At 37.9% G+C, this 17,583-nt stretch overlaps 1 protein-coding gene and 1 long non-coding RNA gene across 8 annotated transcripts in view; both read right to left on the bottom strand.

The window, feature by feature from the left end:
* The window catches only part of CADM1 (cell adhesion molecule 1), a 332,199-nt gene that overhangs the window by 117,762 nt on the left and 196,854 nt on the right, over window positions 1-17,583 (bottom strand). The gene's annotated exons all lie outside the window — the stretch shown is intronic.
* LOC103877923 lies at window positions 5,050-13,903 on the bottom strand. The gene is made up of 2 exons (XR_001895169.2): window positions 10,490-13,903; window positions 5,050-6,491 (listed from the first exon to the last, which is right to left on the bottom strand). It is a non-coding gene; the product is annotated as an uncharacterized LOC103877923 (long non-coding RNA).

The raw sequence follows: 17,583 nt of genomic DNA, 5'->3' as shown, positions 1-17,583 counted from the left end.
TGAAAACAGGGTTTAGTATACGGTACTCTACACAGTCAGAGAAATCTTATAAAAGCTGGGACCTGCAGCAGTGAGTGACTAAAAAAAAAATTAAAAATGAATATTTAATTGCCTGTTGCTCTTTTAAATTTGGACTGACAAATTCAGCTGGGAAAATAATTCTGAGAGACTGCAGAGCAGCCTTTCTTTGGCATTTCTGAGAATATAGGTGTCTGCATGACATTAGGAAGTAATTGGTATATTGGGAACCTATGGAAAACACAACTGGGAGAATTTTTCACACCTAAGAGTAATGAAGACTAGGGGCTTGTCTTCTGTTTCTTACCACCCACTGAAACAACAGCTGGAGGGGTCATCCACCTGGTGTGATGGCAAAAACACTTACTTCTGCACAGTTGCTGACAACCTTGTTCAAGTCTAAAGTCAAGGGATTCCAAATACATACAAGTACACCAAGATGGGAGTATTAAATGGATCAGAGGCAGTCATGTTTACATTAAAACTGAAAGTACCTGTAAGACTGTATCATTTCATTGTCAGAAGAAATTATTTTTTGTAGCTTCATGCAGTAATTTCAGGCAATGTGAATTTAATTCATACCAAGTATAGTAAGCTCATTAATAATATGCAAGGAGAAGCGATTTCAATGGAAAACAAAAAGCAATCAATTTCGTATCTACATACCTCAACTTCCCTAACATGAAAGAGCAGAAGCACAGCACATCCTTATCTGAGGCCAATTTAAATTCCATGTGGAAGCCAGAACAAATCGGGTGCTCAGAACATTTTAAATTAGTAATAATTAATAATTCAGAGATGACAGTTTCTCCTGAAATAATAATAATCTACACTTGTATAGCATGTTATGGTATACCAAGTCATTATCGCAGTCAATCCTCCAAGGAAGGGCAGACATTAGCATGCCCATTTTGTAGATGAGAAAAATGAAACTAGGGGCAGTAGCTCAAATAACAGGCAGATCTGTCAGTGGGGCACCCAGAACTCAAATCCTATAAAAATCCTATCAAACCTTGACATCCAGCGTCTTTTCCACTATCCTGAAGCAGGATTAACATTTGTTAGAAATATTGTTTTCTTTTTGAACATGTTGAATCAATATTGATATTCTAATTTAGGAGACAAGGACGCCCCTTGCTATTTGCATACTGTAATAGCCTTCAGGATAATTACTGGATAGATCTTTTGAAAAAAGATGCCACATGTTTACACTACTTCACTGCTTTTAGAAAAGTAGATATATGACGTGTACCAAATGCTGCAGCACAATTAGCCATCATTTAAACTACTGTGAAGAAATGACATTAAAAGGGGAAGAGGCAGAAAACCAAAGTTTCCAATGACTTTTTTATAGCTAAAAGATCTAGTATAACTACTCCACCCTCAAGAGACCCCAAAAACTCTTTTAAAGATCTCTGAGGTTTCTATCCCTTATTCCACAGCACATGAACCAAAAACCCAACTTGTAATTAAAGTTTCTATCCTACAGTCTCATCTAACCCAAAATCATAAATTTGAAGCAAACATACAAAATGTTATACTGTAAATGCCCTGGAGCCAGTATTATTGAAGGAGACAACCACTAGTTTTCGTCTCATTATTGCTTAATAATATTTATTATTATTGGCTATGATTAGCTGTGTTATTATACTGCCTAAGCCAAGGATTTAGCAGACTTCTGTTAGTAATCAACATCTGTAATTTAAGTCCCAAATTCAAGTACAGGAACAGAATAAGAAGCAAACTTTTTATTTCTCAGTCATAAGGCCAGTTATTCTATGTAAATAATCTTCAGACTCTATGATTTAGAATCTGAAGGTACTCTAAGGTCTGAACTCATAGGGTTCAGACGGTATGATTTAGAGAGGTTAAATAAGGAAGTTAAAACAACATATCTTAAGTTATTTCACAAGCAAGAATAAGATATTGAGATTCATGATGGCTTCCTGATACCCACCACTGTTCAGTATGGAGTATCAGGTGGGGAGAAGTATCTCAGCAATACAGGTAATAAACAGGATAATGCTCAGATGGCTACTGGCCAGGAAACATGATCAGGATGAGTCTGCCTCTCCAGATGTAGCCTCTGGTGACCCCTACTACACCCCACTAGACTCTTCACAAGGAACCTGGGCTGCCTTCTCAAGTCATGTATTTGCCAGAGGAGGCCTCTGCTAGCACCATTGAGAAACACAGCCTGTTCTCCAGTGGTGGTGTTTATATACCTACTGCCTCCACTTCCTCACCAAACCCTCCTTCCTTCCGCTCCTACCATTTTAATGCAACTAAACTACTGAAACTACTCTCCTGAAACCACTTCTTCTTAAACATTACTCAATAGCCCATTCTCATCTACTTCCACCTCTTCTAATATTTAATACTGTGCTGACCCACTCCCACCTCAGCACTCTCCCTTCAACTGGGGGAAGGGCCTTCCTCCTTTCTCTGGCTTTTTTCATTTTTTTTTGTACCACACCCACCTCCAATTCCTCCTTTTCTTCCTGCCCACTTATGTGGCTATTCTTCTGAGGGTTCTTATAAGGTAATGAAATAGAGAGGGAAGCCTCAGGTGATTATAAAATTTTCCAAAAAAAATCTCAAAAAGCCTAAATAAAAATTGTACTTGTGATAAGCCTCCCCACTCGTACATAGAATTATGTCAGCTCAGCTGGGTGCAGTGGCTCACGCCTGTAATCCCAGTACTTTGGGAGGCGGAGGTGGGTGGATCATCTGACATCAGGAGTTCAAGACCAGCCTGGCTAACATGGTGAAACCCCGTCTCTACTAAAAAAATACAAAAATTAGCTGGGCATGGTGGCACGCACCTGCAATCCCAGCTACTCAGGAGGCTGAGGCAGGAGAATCGCTTGAACCTGGGAGGCGGAGGTTGCAGTGAGCCAAGATCACGCCACTGCACTCCAGCCTGGGCAACAAGAGTGAAACTCCGTCTCAACAACAACAACAACAACAAAAAGTATTATATCAGCTCAATATTACAGCAATGCTTATTAGTTAATCTAGTTTGCTTGGAGACGTTTTATCAGATGCTATCAGTTCAACTATGCATTGTTTCTACACTCTGACGCATTTCATCCACTCCCAACTCCATATTGACAACAGAGTCCTGGGCACTTTCACTAGTATCAATGAGCATTCAACAAGTCCATGGCAAAATCCATCACATCAGTACATCCACCTACCCTGCCTACTGGCCCCTCTCTAAGTTACTTTCACTCCCTCCTTTGTGATCAATTGCCCTGCCTTTGTACATTCTACATCCTTGAGGTTGGTCTTCATCTCTGTCTCCCAATGCTTCTGCCCTGGTTAAAGTACTCAATACTCCTTGTTGGACTATTAGGATCTCTCAGGATCCACTCTCTGCCTCTGCAATCCATACTGCATGCTTTGATCAATATAATACACACACACACACACACACACACACACACACACATATATATATATAAATCCTGCTATTTCCCTTCTTAAAGGCTTCAATTACTTCTACTTCCTGCTTTCTACTGAAGAAAATCCAAAGTTCCTAACATAATATTCAAATCTCTGAAGGATCTACTATCACCTGCTTTTTCAGCATGACTTCTCGTGGAATTACTCTCTCCATGTTTTTGATCAAACTAGCCTACAACATACTGTTGTCTCACCATGACTTGGGGTTTCCTGTTTCCACGCTTTATCTAATGCTGGTCCTTCTATTCAGAATACCTTCAACTATTAATACTATATTCTTAAAATGCTACAAATCTTCCTCATTTGTCAATGCTCAACTTAAGGGCTCCTCCTTTCATAAAGGCATTTTCTTTCTTTTCTTATATATTTTTAAGAGACAGGATCTCACTCTGTCACTCCGGCTGGAGTGCAGTGGTGCAACCATAGTTCATTATAACCTGCAACTCCTGGGTACAAGTGATCCTCCTGCCTCAGCCTCCTAAGTAGCTGGGACTACAGGTGAGTGCAACCATGCCCAGCTAATATTTTTTTTAACTTAGTAAGACAGGGTCTCACTACATTGCCCAGGCTGGTCTTAAACTCCTGGAATCAAGCAATCCTCCCATCTCAGACCCCCAAAATGCTGGGATTACAGGCATGAGCAACTGTGCCTGGCCCACAAAGCCATTTTCTATCAGCCCCACTGGAAGTGAGTTTTCCCTCCACTGGAGTACTGCTATGCTTTAAGTTTGTCTCCACCAAAACTCATGTGGAAATCTGATCCCCAGTGTGGTGGGCTTGGGAGGTGAGGCCTAGTAGGAGGTGTCCAGGCTATGGGGGCCGTCCCTCATGAACGTCGTGGTGCTGGTTCTCGCGGCAGTGAGTTCTCACTCTGGTGAGGCTGGATTAGCTCTTGCGGAAATGGATTATTTCCCCAGAGAGTGGGTTGTTATAAAGCCAGGACACTCTTCAGGTTTCCTCCTCTTTGCATGTGTCTGCGTCCCCTTTGATCTTCTCCACCATGTTACGACAGAGCATGAAAGCCCTCACCAGAAGTCAGGGACATGCCCTTAAACTTCCTAGCCTGCAGAACCATGAACTACATAAATCCCTTTTCTTTATAAATTATCTCACTTCGGGTACTCTGTTGTAGCAAGACAAAACAGACTGAGACAAGCACTACACCACTTTTTGAGTATTTTCTTATAGAAATCAATGTATAATGTTTTTCTTACAATTAATCTACATGAATCTCATCTTTAGAGTGTGGACACTATCTCCCTTTCGAATCACACACAGTCCTATACATAATGGGTTTGTCTTAATAAGTATTTGACAAGTGAATACCTAAATAAATCAGTGAATTAAATTCCTGACTTTCTACTGCCAATGTTTTAAAACAAATCAGTGTTTAGCAGATTGCAGCATCTGTGTAGAACAAGCTCCTTTTGTATCCAGTAAATACAATGCTTCAAGTACTCCTATAGTACATTCCCCACCTTGCTATACAGTATTTGGCTTTGAAGAATAAATTAGCACAAGGGTTTCACTGGATATGCAATAGAAAATCAACTTCTCATAAAATGGTTCAGTTCAAGTTTATTAGAAAGCTCTCAGTTTTACTGTTTTGCTTTGTGGGAAATTTTGTGTTAACTATGATCAGAAATGGTGGAAAGCAGAGCTGCATTGACAGACCGTCTAGGATCAGAGAGACCTGGATGATGCAATTAAAAGGTGGACAGACAGGTAGACAGATGTTCAGCTGCATGATCAGGAACAAGATTGTATAAAAAAAGGCTTCTTTGATCATTAGAGATACTGCTATAATGAAGCCCTGGATACCTACTCGGTGTTTCTGCCGGCTCTCATCTCCAGCAGGTGTCTTATAGAGAAAATAAGGCAAACACAAACAGATCCACTGCCAGCTAGTCAAAGCTGCTTGGCATTTTTTCCTGTTGATTAAGCCACAAATAAAATCATACATGTTGTGCTTCTGACACAGGCAGAGTATGCAATTCCTGAATCGTTACAGAATACATCTTGCTGAAACATTTCAGCATCCATTACTCTACTGAGATCAAGAAACTAATATATGTTCAATAGATTATCCTATGTGATCCAATGCATCCCTAAGGGCCAAAAACATGACACAAACTGTAAGCACCAAAATGGATTTGAAAGCCAAACACACTACGGGATGGTGAATTTGAGAAATGCAGGTAAATTGTGCATGAGTAGACAGAACACTGGGGTTTAAGAATAACTAACTCTTGGTTATGTAGATGAATGGAGAGCTGCACTAATGTGGAACAGCCAAAACGGCAGAGCTAGATGTCATTCATATTTGCCTCTGGACTGCACTGCATGGTCCCTTAGAAGTAACATTGGCCTCTCATTTCATTTCTGCATAGTGTAAAATTAGAGTGGATTCCCTCATCACACAGAGGCAGAATATGCAGTTTGTGAATTGTTACAGATTCACCACCAACTGACAGGGATGTAGGTGGTAATTAGGGATTCTCACGGGAATAATTGTTGCTGTGAATAATCCACAAAGCAGAGACTTAGACACAAGTCTCAGCAATGCTACTGACACCCTTCTGTGTTGGGCATGCCAATTCATCTCCTTGTCTTGGCTTCCTCATCTGAAACACAGAAACAATTGTAACACTTGTTATTTGTCTGGTAGGGATTTTAGGAACGTAAATAAGATGCTCTAAGAAGCTATGTGACTCACAGTAGCATCATTTCTTACTGAATCTCTTGACTGATTCTGGCTTTAAGGATAGAATGAGGAGAAGAAGAAAGGGAAGGAGGCAGGAAGAGAAAGGCGATGAGACCCAGTCACTAGATCCTGTCTTCATGGCTTGGGGCAGAGGTGAACGCCTCAGTAAATCACACTTTCAAAGACAGATGGTCCTCTTTAACAACAACTTCTCCTCCTGGTCACCACTCCATCTTGTAAGAGACTTTAGCTCCGTATGTTCATGAATCATTGATCCTGTTACAGTTGTAATGACACAAATCTGAAAGATATGATTACATTTCACCAGCGTGGTGAGTTTTTGAGAAAGAGTTGGAAAGATACAACATTTTAAGTTACAGGTCGGAAAATCAGCGAAGACACCATTGTTTTCCGATTTCCTTCTCTACAGTTTACAGTTACAAAGCTCACGCTCCACACATTTTAATTAGCCACTCACTGTCACGTGGTATTTACTAACTATAGAAGGATGAGGAGAATGGCTGGCTGCCCTCCTCAGTTACAGTGGTTCTCTCTGCACTAGCTTTCCGCGAGCAGCCCTTTGCTCCAGCACTTGAAATTTCAATATTATAGCCCAATCTGTGATGTTACCTGAACACTGTCAGGTCAGACTCTCTCGGAATACTAATATCAAGAAGATCACCATGACATCTGCCTACTGTAGGTAACAATGACCAACCATAAAGGTAATCTTAAATTGGGTTCTCTTTCAGGATATCACTAACTCAAATTGCTTTTGTCATAGTTCTTTTCAAAAAAATATTTTCAATTTAGAACTGGAAGGAAACATGAAAGAGCGGGCCTGACTGCGCGTGAAGTTCACTGCTATTGCAGTACTAAATGGGCGCAGACTGGGAAGACAAATGAAATAAGACAAATGCACACTCTCCCTTATGCTCAAGTACAGTATTTAATACAGCTGAACATGGCATTTATTTTTATCTTTGACAGGACCACAAATGGCCACTGACTTTATCTGCAGATGGGATATTCTCAAAAATATTTTTTCCTGCCCCACAGGGAGAACAATTTGTTTTCAGTTTATCAGCAGTGAGAATTGGTGAACACAGTGTATGTACTTTTTCTCCTCTTCAACCATCATTCAAGATTAAACATCAGTAACTCAATAAATTCTAGAATAGCTGAAAATGCATGAGAATGGTAAGATCAGGCACCAATATGCATCCTGATGGAAAGATGTTTAAAAGGTATGTCCTCTAAATTAGGAGATACTTATATAGTATATAGAATCTCAAAGTTGCACGGCTTTATTATTTTGAAATCCGTTCTTATATTCCTGCAGAGTTCTGCAGTTTGACCTATTTGTCTTAAGGTTGGACTCCATTATACATTCTTAAGAAGCAGAAGCAAGACGGAGATGGCCTTGAAAATCACCATCAACATTGTAATCAGTCTCTTTGATAGAGGTGATACAGAGCACTGACACTTTAGCCGCCATTTTCTCTTAAAATGGTATTCTCATTCATTTGAAGACAGAAGCAGAGGCCCCTGCCTTGAATTTGCAATGTTTAAAAATGGGAGAAATACACTCTTTGATTCAGTGTTCAGACATTAACAAAGTGCATTCAAGGAATCTAAATCAGAAAAAACGGAAAGAAAACTTAGTTTGTAGTAATCTTTCCATAAAAGCCTCCAAAATTCCTTTCTGATTGAAAACTGTGATTTCAGATTATCTACTCTAAATGTATTATAAAAAGCAAATGCAACAGACTTTTTTTAGTTGATCCAGCCTAAATTAGGCTACAAAAAGGGAAGTAAAACATTAAAACAAACACAAACATAGCTATGTACAACTCTCAGTACTATTAGCTACTCAGTGATGATGTGAATAACATTCCTAGAGACCTCCTGAAGACGAGAATTTTCAAGGGGCTCCTGCATCTAAATTATGGCAATGATTCCCACCCTCTTCATCATGAATGGTAACCACAAATATAAGATAGAAGCTCTTTTCTTGGCTTTTAGGCTTTCAATACAGCCTCACTTTAAAAATGGACCCCATCATCTGTCTTTAGACAGGAGCGTGTTTTATCACAGGAGTGAAGGTCTAAGATGCTGCCTTGAGAAAGATAAAATTAAGGCATCAAAGAATCCAAAATACAATTTTATGTTGATATCGGGCTCCCTTTCTTTCTTTTATACCAATATACAGTGAATATTACTTCTTAAGCATATATATCACAGAAAACCCATACTATCCAAATTCTGTCCTGAAGAACTCTTGAAACAAAATTTGCTGGAGTAATATTTCTCAACCTATACAAAGGGAATGCTTGTATCCCTTTTTTACAATGTACCTTAACAGCCTGCGTCTAGCATCATTATAATTAAGAAGCAAAACTATGAGAAGGAAAGACAAGAAGAAAGCGAGCACATGGAGGGCTGCTTCCTCATAGCTTCACCATGATCATCACTGATTATGATCATCCAGAAGAGGTGAATACACTGTTTAAAACTGTGAGATATACATGTAGGCTCTGGTCATGAAACTACATTTATCCTAGTAAAGCTCAATTTAAGGTTGGGCTCCAAACTGCAAAAGTTCTGAGGAGAAGGGAGTTTCTCTAACCATCTAGGAAGCACTAGCCTTTCCTTGAGCAAAGCATTTTGCCTCCGCCCCCAGCTCAAATAGAACTTTAGCACCTCCTTTATTGCTCATAGTTTCTTTTGCACTTCAAGGGATTTATACTGAGTGATGGCAGGAGAATCACTAGTCTAAAGCAAAATTCTGTATTGATATTTAGGATGATTTGAGCATCAGCACATTAGAGTGAAGGCGTGGATGAAAGATTGTGGTTATTATTCCTAAAGCTGACTCACCCTCACAGAGGAGCCCACAGCTACTGAAAAGGGTTTTATTTTTTTTTTCAAAAGAGGGATAGGATAGTGTGAGTTGGCCATGGCAAATGAAAAAGCCCAGCTTCACTTTCTATGTGTATGACACAGCCCGGGAGGGAAACAGGCATGACAGTAATGAGACTTTGGTGTTGGGAAGTTTAGTTTAAAAAGCAGAGCACTAATGGTTTCCAGTTGAGATGTTCAATTCAGTCCTCTTACTAGTCTTACTTGAAGTCAAAACAAAACAAAACAGACAAACAAAAAATAACCCTAGTCTTTCAGAGTCTTTTGAGAGTGCATCACATAAAAATATCTTGTGATCATCTACAAGGTGCAACATCACATTTATATCATATAAAACTAACATGTAGACCTTTGTACTGATCATATAGCCCCCAAGCCATGTTCTGTTAGCAGTAATGTGAAATAATGCATAAAAGCTGGAATTCTAGGCTTAGACAGAACTTAGTTCCAAGTTCCAATCCAGGCTTCCCTGTTCATTTAGTGTGTGACTTTGGCTTAGTTATTCAATTTCTCTGAGTCTCACCTTCCTCAGCAAAAATTAAAAATAAAACAGTAAAAAAGAGATAACAGTACACACCCCATAACATTATAAGAATTAAACAGCAGTCACTCAAAATGCTTATCACAGAGCATGAGGAAGATTTTTGTTGTGACAAAATTGTTCTATGTCTTGAGAACATATACATTTGTTAAAACTTTAGAACTATACACACACAAAATAAAATGTTACTCTATAATTTTTAAAATGAAGTGAAATATATATGTATGTATAAAAATTATATCAGGTAAAACATTCAGTAAACACACACACACACATTACCACAGTGCCTACTACATAATTTAAAAATGTCCATTACTACACACAGACACATAGAGGGGAACCACACAGACTGGGGCCTATCGGAGGGGGAAGGGTAGAAGGAAGGAGAGGATCAGGAAAAATGACTAATGAGTATTAGGCTTAATACCGGGGTGATGAAATAGTTTGTACAACAAACCCCCATGACACAAGTCTTCCTGTGTAACAAACCTGCACATGTATTCCTGAACCTAAAGTTCAGAAAAAAAAGAAATGTTTTTTCTCATAATTATGTGAAATAGAATTTCTCAGATTCCCATGTTTGTAACCCCAAACCTATAAGAAACCTACAAATAGCAAGTGCATCTTTTAAACTGATATATCAAAGACACCTGATGGGAGTTTTCCAGATGTTTCCTATAAAAATACAGCGGGAAAGGTATTATAGAGTCATATCAGGCAATTCAAACAATTATATTTTCTAGATTTTGTGAAGTTTATGGTATATGTTAGCTTTCTAAAGTTTGTACTTTGTTGTTATTTATTTTCTCATTCTAAATAAATATTCATGTTCTTACCTAAAAAAAAGAAAAAAAGAAAATGTTCATTATTGATATAGTTTTTGCTATTGGGGCTATTGCTATTAGCAAACCTGATAGAACATACGTAGCCAGGGTGACAAAAATAAAGGAGGCAACTAGTTGGCCCAGGAAAAGTTCTCAATGAAGGGAGATGGAGCGATAGACAAACGGTGATGCACTGGGTCACCATTGATGACCCAACAGTAGCAGCATTGGATGATAGCCAGGAGCAAGGCTGTGTGTGAGTGGGGAAATGCTGCCATCTCTGTGCTGCTTCCAGGTTAGGAGGAAGCCACATTACCGGTTGCAATTACAAGATGCCAGAAGAAGAAAGGAAAGTAAAAGAGCGGCTATTTCTGCCACTAGACATGAAAACAAACCAACTAAGAAAAGTGCTTTGATGAGCAGAGTGTATGCTGCTGGGTGTGTGGGCTGGATTCTACCTCATCCCCCAAAAGGGGAGCAACAAATAATCCCCCAGGTTCAGATGGGTGTGGTACAAAAAAGCCGGCCAGGTATGCATGCTATTCTTAATAGCCTTAAATCCTGTTCTCCTTTCTAGTGTAAACATTCAGCATATGAAGCTGGAAAGGGGAATACTTTTAAGGAGGCAAAGTATAAGGGAAACAATTCAATACCAGATTCCAGTATGCATGTAATCACTGAGATTTTCTATGCCTGCATTTTAAAAAATGATGTTTTTTGCCCAAGAGCCAGTAAGCCATTGGCTGCCACAGACCATATCATGTGTTGACGTTCCCCGGTGGGCAAGCAGACAACAGGAAAGCACTTATCTGGTTGCCAAAATGCATTCCTTCTCCATATGCAAGTCTATTTTTCTTCCTGCAATAAACGACATTTGTTTGATCCTGTATCTGATAGTTTTATAGTGTTTGTTCACATACTCACTAATTTGCAAGACTGGGTAATTTGCAATGGGTCTCATAGGTCATTAGTGCAAACTAACAGCATTCTGTAAAAGCTAAAGCAAGAAAAACTGGCACTTTGTCATAGTGTACAGGTAAAGGTCACATCTCAATTTAGGAACTTGACACCCCAAATCTATTCTTTCCTCAGAGAAAAAGCAGATTTTACTCCCCCTCCCCACAACCCTGTGTCCTACTAGGAGATGGGAAGAATTAGTGAAATAGGTTCTAACCTATCTCTTTAATCTCCAGGTTGTGATATATTTTGAGAATATACAACTGTATTAATATCCTGGCGCTTGTCCACCCTAAACAGTTTGCCATTTATATTTAAACCTGAAAAGAAGGCACAAAGGCCTCCTTCCTATACAATCCCCTAGGCCTTCTTTTTGGCATGGAAAGCACACACATTTTTGCAAAATTACTCAATGTATATAACTGCATTCTACAGTTTTCATTAAGAATTCAAGAGATGAAAACTGTCAGCTTCCATAGGAAGGTGACCAAATCTACAGGGATATTATGTACAAATAGTCTGGTTAGAATAATAAATGCTGCATGTGCTTTATAATGTTAGACATGTGCAACATGGATTCATTTGTGATCTGAGTCTCAGATTTTAAAAAATGGATCTTCGCCTGCCTTGAGATAAACTTAAGTAAATAATGTTTGCCATCAACTCTAAATGAAGAATGACAGTTAAATTTTATAATCATCTTCACAGCTTCAGGACTTACTTTATATTTTCTCAGGCTCATGACCCAAAGGTTGCCATAGCAACTAGGAAATCCTACCTTATCAAGCGCTTACATTTACATTCCTTGCAGCAGCTCCCCGTTATGAATTAAATCCATCATGGTCTTCTATTCTCAAAATAAAAAGTTCTTAGGATTATCTTGCAGAAACAAGGATCAAATGCTTTGATAGAAAAACACTATGCAAAAGTTAATTCAATGGTAGGTTTTCTTTAGGAAGAGATAGAACTATGGCATAATAAACAGCTTATGTCCAAACTTCCTGACTTCAAAGAAAACTTAAATAGAGATATTGTGCTAAAAATGACACATTTACTACCTATGTATTTCATCTTAGAATTATCAAAGAAATTATCTGATTGGATATCATACCTCAAACAGGTATACAAAGAATTAAAATGGTGTAAGATAAAACTCTGCTACATACTCATATAAATATTAATAAAATGACAACAAATATGTTAAATTCACAGCTCAAATTAAGAAAGGAAACAAATGACAAGCTTCACTTTTATCAAGTGCCTATTGTCAGACAGTTTTTGTCCTTGATTTGGGAGTAAATTACCAGGTAATATGAGGTCACTGCCTTTGTGCTTCTGGCTGTATGGAATCATTATGTAAACAACGGCAAAAACCTATCAACTGTCCGTCTCTGACAGAAATGAAGGGTAAATTATGACGACTCCTCTTAGTCAGAACTACAGTTGAAGACTGCACAGACTGTCTAAACCATGCAAGAAATAGACACCTAGACAGGAGACACAGAAGCTCAGATGGTGAAATGAGAACTCACTCAACTAAGTGAGGAAACCACCTTCTGAGAGAGACACCAAAAACCAAATCACCCGGAGCCCTCAAGTCAAAGCTTGACAAGTACTTAATGGAGATGATGTCGAGATAGAAAAAAATTAGATTCTAGCCTCACCTGCCATGTAACACCCAGAAGGTCACAAGATTCTCTGGACTCCCGCCTATGGGCGCCTTCCAGCTCAGACAAGTCTCTGATTATATACACAGGCCTCAACCCAGTTCACATTACCAGAAAGAACTTTCCTCTCTCACTGGTTTTAATATGTATCTATCCAATTCTGTCTTTGAAATTCCTCTGCTTTTCTGTGTTTTCAGTCCTCTGCTTCCTCTAGTCAGTTTTTGCTTTTTTGTCCTTTTGGTCTCTACTGCTTATTCTCTGCACCTTGATTCTCAATCTTTTCTCTCCCCTCTTGCTTGGAGAATCACAGCACAATGAGGTAAGGGATACATAGAGCACTGGCTGGCCACAATGAAAGAGGGATTCTTTAAAGTTCTATTAAAATCGAGTTTATTCTACCAGCACTAGCTCCCTCCTCCCCCTTTGTGTTTTCTGTAGCTAACAGGGAACCAGCATCTTGACTTTAGATTTTTTTTTTAGGATGGGCAACAGCCCAATTCTAAGGCATTCAAAAACACGAAGCGCCAAAATACTTTATTAGTGACTCATGTTAGAGCTAGAAACAGACCAGCCATTCATTCATTTCAGGATATTTAGTTCTGATCAAATTCTGCTACAGTGTAAAAAGAATATGCAATGTAAACTTTCAGGCAGTATAATACATAATTTTGATTATATAGAATTCCTACACATTTTTCTATGTATCAAACTAATTTCAGCAATAAACATTACCTAACTTCAAAATTTTAATTAAGGGATATTTGCAGAGGACATATAACACACACACACACACACACACACACACACATACCGTCATGTGCCATGTAACAATGTTTTGGTCAATGATGGACTGCATACAGGATAGTGGTCTCATAAGATTATAATCCTGTATTTTTATTGTACCTTTACTATGTTTAGGTATGTTTAGATACACAAACACTTACTTACCATTGTGTTACAATTGTTTACAGTATTCAGTGCAGGGACATGTGTATAGGTTTGTAGCCTAGGAACAACAGGCCATACCATAGAGCCTAGGTGTGCAGTAGACTACACCATCTATGTTTATGTAAGTAGACTCAGTGATGTTCACACAATGATAAAATTGCCTAACAACACATTTCTTAGACTGTATCCCCGTTGTTAAGCAATGCATGACTGTACATCACCTACTAAGATTAATGGTCATCTACTCACTTTTAGCAGCTCTATATTAAAGACATAGATATAACAGAATTCTTCTCAAAATTTTTTTTCTTTTTTTTTTGAGACAGAGTCTTGCTCTGTTGCCCAGGTTGGAGGGCAGTGGCACGATCTCGGCTCACCACAACCTCTGCCTCCCGGGTTCAACCGATTCTCTTGTCTCAGCCTCCCGAGTAGCTGGGGTTACAGGCATGTGCCACCATGCCCGGCTAATTTTGTATTTTTAGTAGAGATGGGGTTTCATACCCCTGCCAGGTAAGTATCTAAAAATTTTCATAGTCATTGGTACAGAACAGAATCTGGGATAACATTTATTTAGTACTGAACACGGTATAAGAGAAAGGCCTTGTTTTCTGTCTTAGATTTCCGGGTCATTGACAAGTAGGATTATCTAGGACTACTCTTAAATTAGTAAGCAAGATGAAGTGTCACCGGATTATCTCCCCTGACTAACTTAGAAGTTAACCAAAGCTTTAATACAAGGGAAATTTCTGGAAAGCGCTTTGATAAGCATGACTTCACTATCTAGTAATGAAATTCACAGACATGTCAATGTCCAAACATATAGACATGCAACAGTTTTAATTTGGGTAATGCACTTTCTATTCATTACTGGGCCTCAGTAAAAACCTAGTGTCCAACTTACGGATGCATTGCTTAATTACCCATGCTTCACTTTTCAAAATGAGAAGGATTTAAGTTTTCCATCAATATTCCATGCAGGGTAGCATGGAGTGAGTGAGTGATGTAGTCAGAATGTCAAAGAGAGAGCTGGCATCATGCAATAGCATTCAAATAGTTACAGTATTTCAGGCCAATCAAATGTACATGATATTTATAACATATATTTAAATGCTTTCATTTCTATTTATCTCAATTTCCATATTAGAGGCCAAGCTTAATTTTCCACATTGCAGAGATACTTGTTATAGATATGCCTCTAACCCCTTTAAAAGTATTTGTTAGCCATTCTTGGTAAAATACTGTAAGCAGAAGTCAGCATTTATGATTACAAGAGGCTAAATAATGTTTAGCAATTTTCCTTTGCAAAAAGTAACTTGAAAAATTTTAATGTCCCAGGTATCCAGATCTTGCAAATCAGAAAACATGTTCCTCAAAGGGCCCTATCCTCTCTCAGCAAGAACACCAAAAATGCAGTTACCCTGTTTCCAATGAGACAAGAAGACAAAAAATATAAATACAAAATTTAAAAATCAGAAGAACATTTTTAAATGAATTTTCAACTAGTTAAGCCAGAAAAAATATATATACACACACACACACACTGAGCCCAATTACTAAAATAGGCTAATGCCAAGGTTGACAGTGATCTTTATGGTTAGCTTCAGCTCTTTAGGATTAACTAGGTCCTAAGTATTCAGGTTCTTCTTGTCCTACTGTTGCACATCAGTCTTTGAGTCTATGTAAGGTGAGACTTTAAAACTTTGAAGAAAAACCACTGGAATTTATAGATTTAAAATTTTAAGAGAGAATTACTCTTCACAATAGTTGCCTTGAAGGGTCATATGCTTATTCGAACAATACTGTCATTGGTCCTGCATATTTTGAGCTACTCCTTATATCCTTCGCTTCTATGACAATTGATGTGTCATACCTACACCCTAGTGTTTTACAGCTACAACTGGGCTTTCTTTTTTTAAATCCACAACTTCAGTGTCCACCTTAACAGCATGATTCCGAATAACTCTGGGCTGATTCCAAATAAATTATACTAAAAAATAAAGATCTGCTACCTCTGAGACTATTCAAATAATATCCAAATAAAATTCACAAGGAGAAGTAGAAAAAAGACATTGCTCAACAGCCTCAATAAAATAAGTCTACATGAACTTCTAAAACGATTCCTGTAAGAGACACAAACTATATATATATATATATGAGAAGGTTTTTGTCCTTAATTGGTGAAAGTTTCCAATATCACAACAGAGTATTTCAGTATTCTGGAGCAAAACACTCCACTGTCAATTAAAGAAACCCAATTCTGCTTTCTAGAAATAATTTTTTGAAAAACTCATGATTGAAGCTCAGACATAAGAAGGGTTAAGTCAAAGACAGTGGTAGATGCTTCATATATACAGAAATTGTAACCACCGTTAATTCTATATCTGTCTTTTTATTCAATAAATATACTAGAAAATATTTAAATGAAGACAATGCAAGATAATTTCCATGTTATGCAAAGCTGATCTATGGTACGTCTGCAAAACAGTAGTGTTAGTGTTTTTTTCCACAAAGTAACCTATTCTATTTTTCACATTTTAGTTTTCTCGTAGAAAGGTGTAGATATCTATGATACCAAAAACTTTTCCGTAAAGTGTGGGTGCTATTCCTGTTACTGTGTAACACAGCAATCTTTTACTTTTTCCTTCCTTCCTTCCTTCCTTCCCTCCCTCCCTTTTTCCTTTCCTTTTCTTTCCTTCTTTCCCTCCCTCCCTCCTTCCTCCCTTCCTTTCTTCCCTTTCTTCCTTTCCTTTCCTTCTTTTCCTTCCTTCCTTTTGTCTCTCCCTTTCCTTCCTTGATTTATTCATTTATTCAATCAACAAATATTTATTGAAGCACTATGCTAGATATGAATGATGATTTACCTCTCTTAATTTTAAATTATCTATATAGACGATGAGTATTCAGTTAAACTGTGTGTCACACAAAGGTAGAGATTTGCTTCTACAAACTGGCAAGAAACATTTAAGCAAGATGTAAACGGTATTCACAATTTAGAATTAAATCAGAAATGCTCTGCTGAAACCAATAATTTTGGGTTTCAATTTTCTTTTATATTCTTTATTCTTATACAAGCTATAAATCATATCACTACCCATTCATTCTACCAAGATATGAGAACATTTAAATGAAAAGTTCTGTTTATTCTTTCTCCAAACCAGTGACTAAATTTAAATAAAATGTTCTTAGGGTTAAAGGAACATGCCATTTCTTTTAAAGTTGTCAACACTCCAAAAAAGTTTAGAAAAGGAAAACCAAAAGAAAGATTGTCAATGTATAATTTTAAACATATAAGATTAGCTTTAACCCATAGGCTTTTTAATATACAACCCAAGAATTCTGTCAAAGTAAAAATGAAAAGAATAGGTGAATTGGGGAAAAAAAGCATCATGAAATATTACTGCTTTTAAAATAGTTCATTTTCTTTGAGCTAGGCATTTATGCCAATTCAATCATTCAAAGAAGTTTAATAACGGATTTCAATCAGTCCTTCGTTTTTCTTTTTTGTCAGTTAGGAAACACGAATCTGTTTTCATG

The sequence above is a fragment of the Papio anubis genome, chromosome 12, assembly GCF_008728515.1.
Source record: "Papio anubis isolate 15944 chromosome 12, Panubis1.0, whole genome shotgun sequence".
NCBI lineage: Eukaryota > Metazoa > Chordata > Mammalia > Primates > Cercopithecidae > Papio > Papio anubis.
Note: the sequence above shows the minus strand (reverse complement) of the source record. Positions and strands in the feature narration are given on the sequence as shown.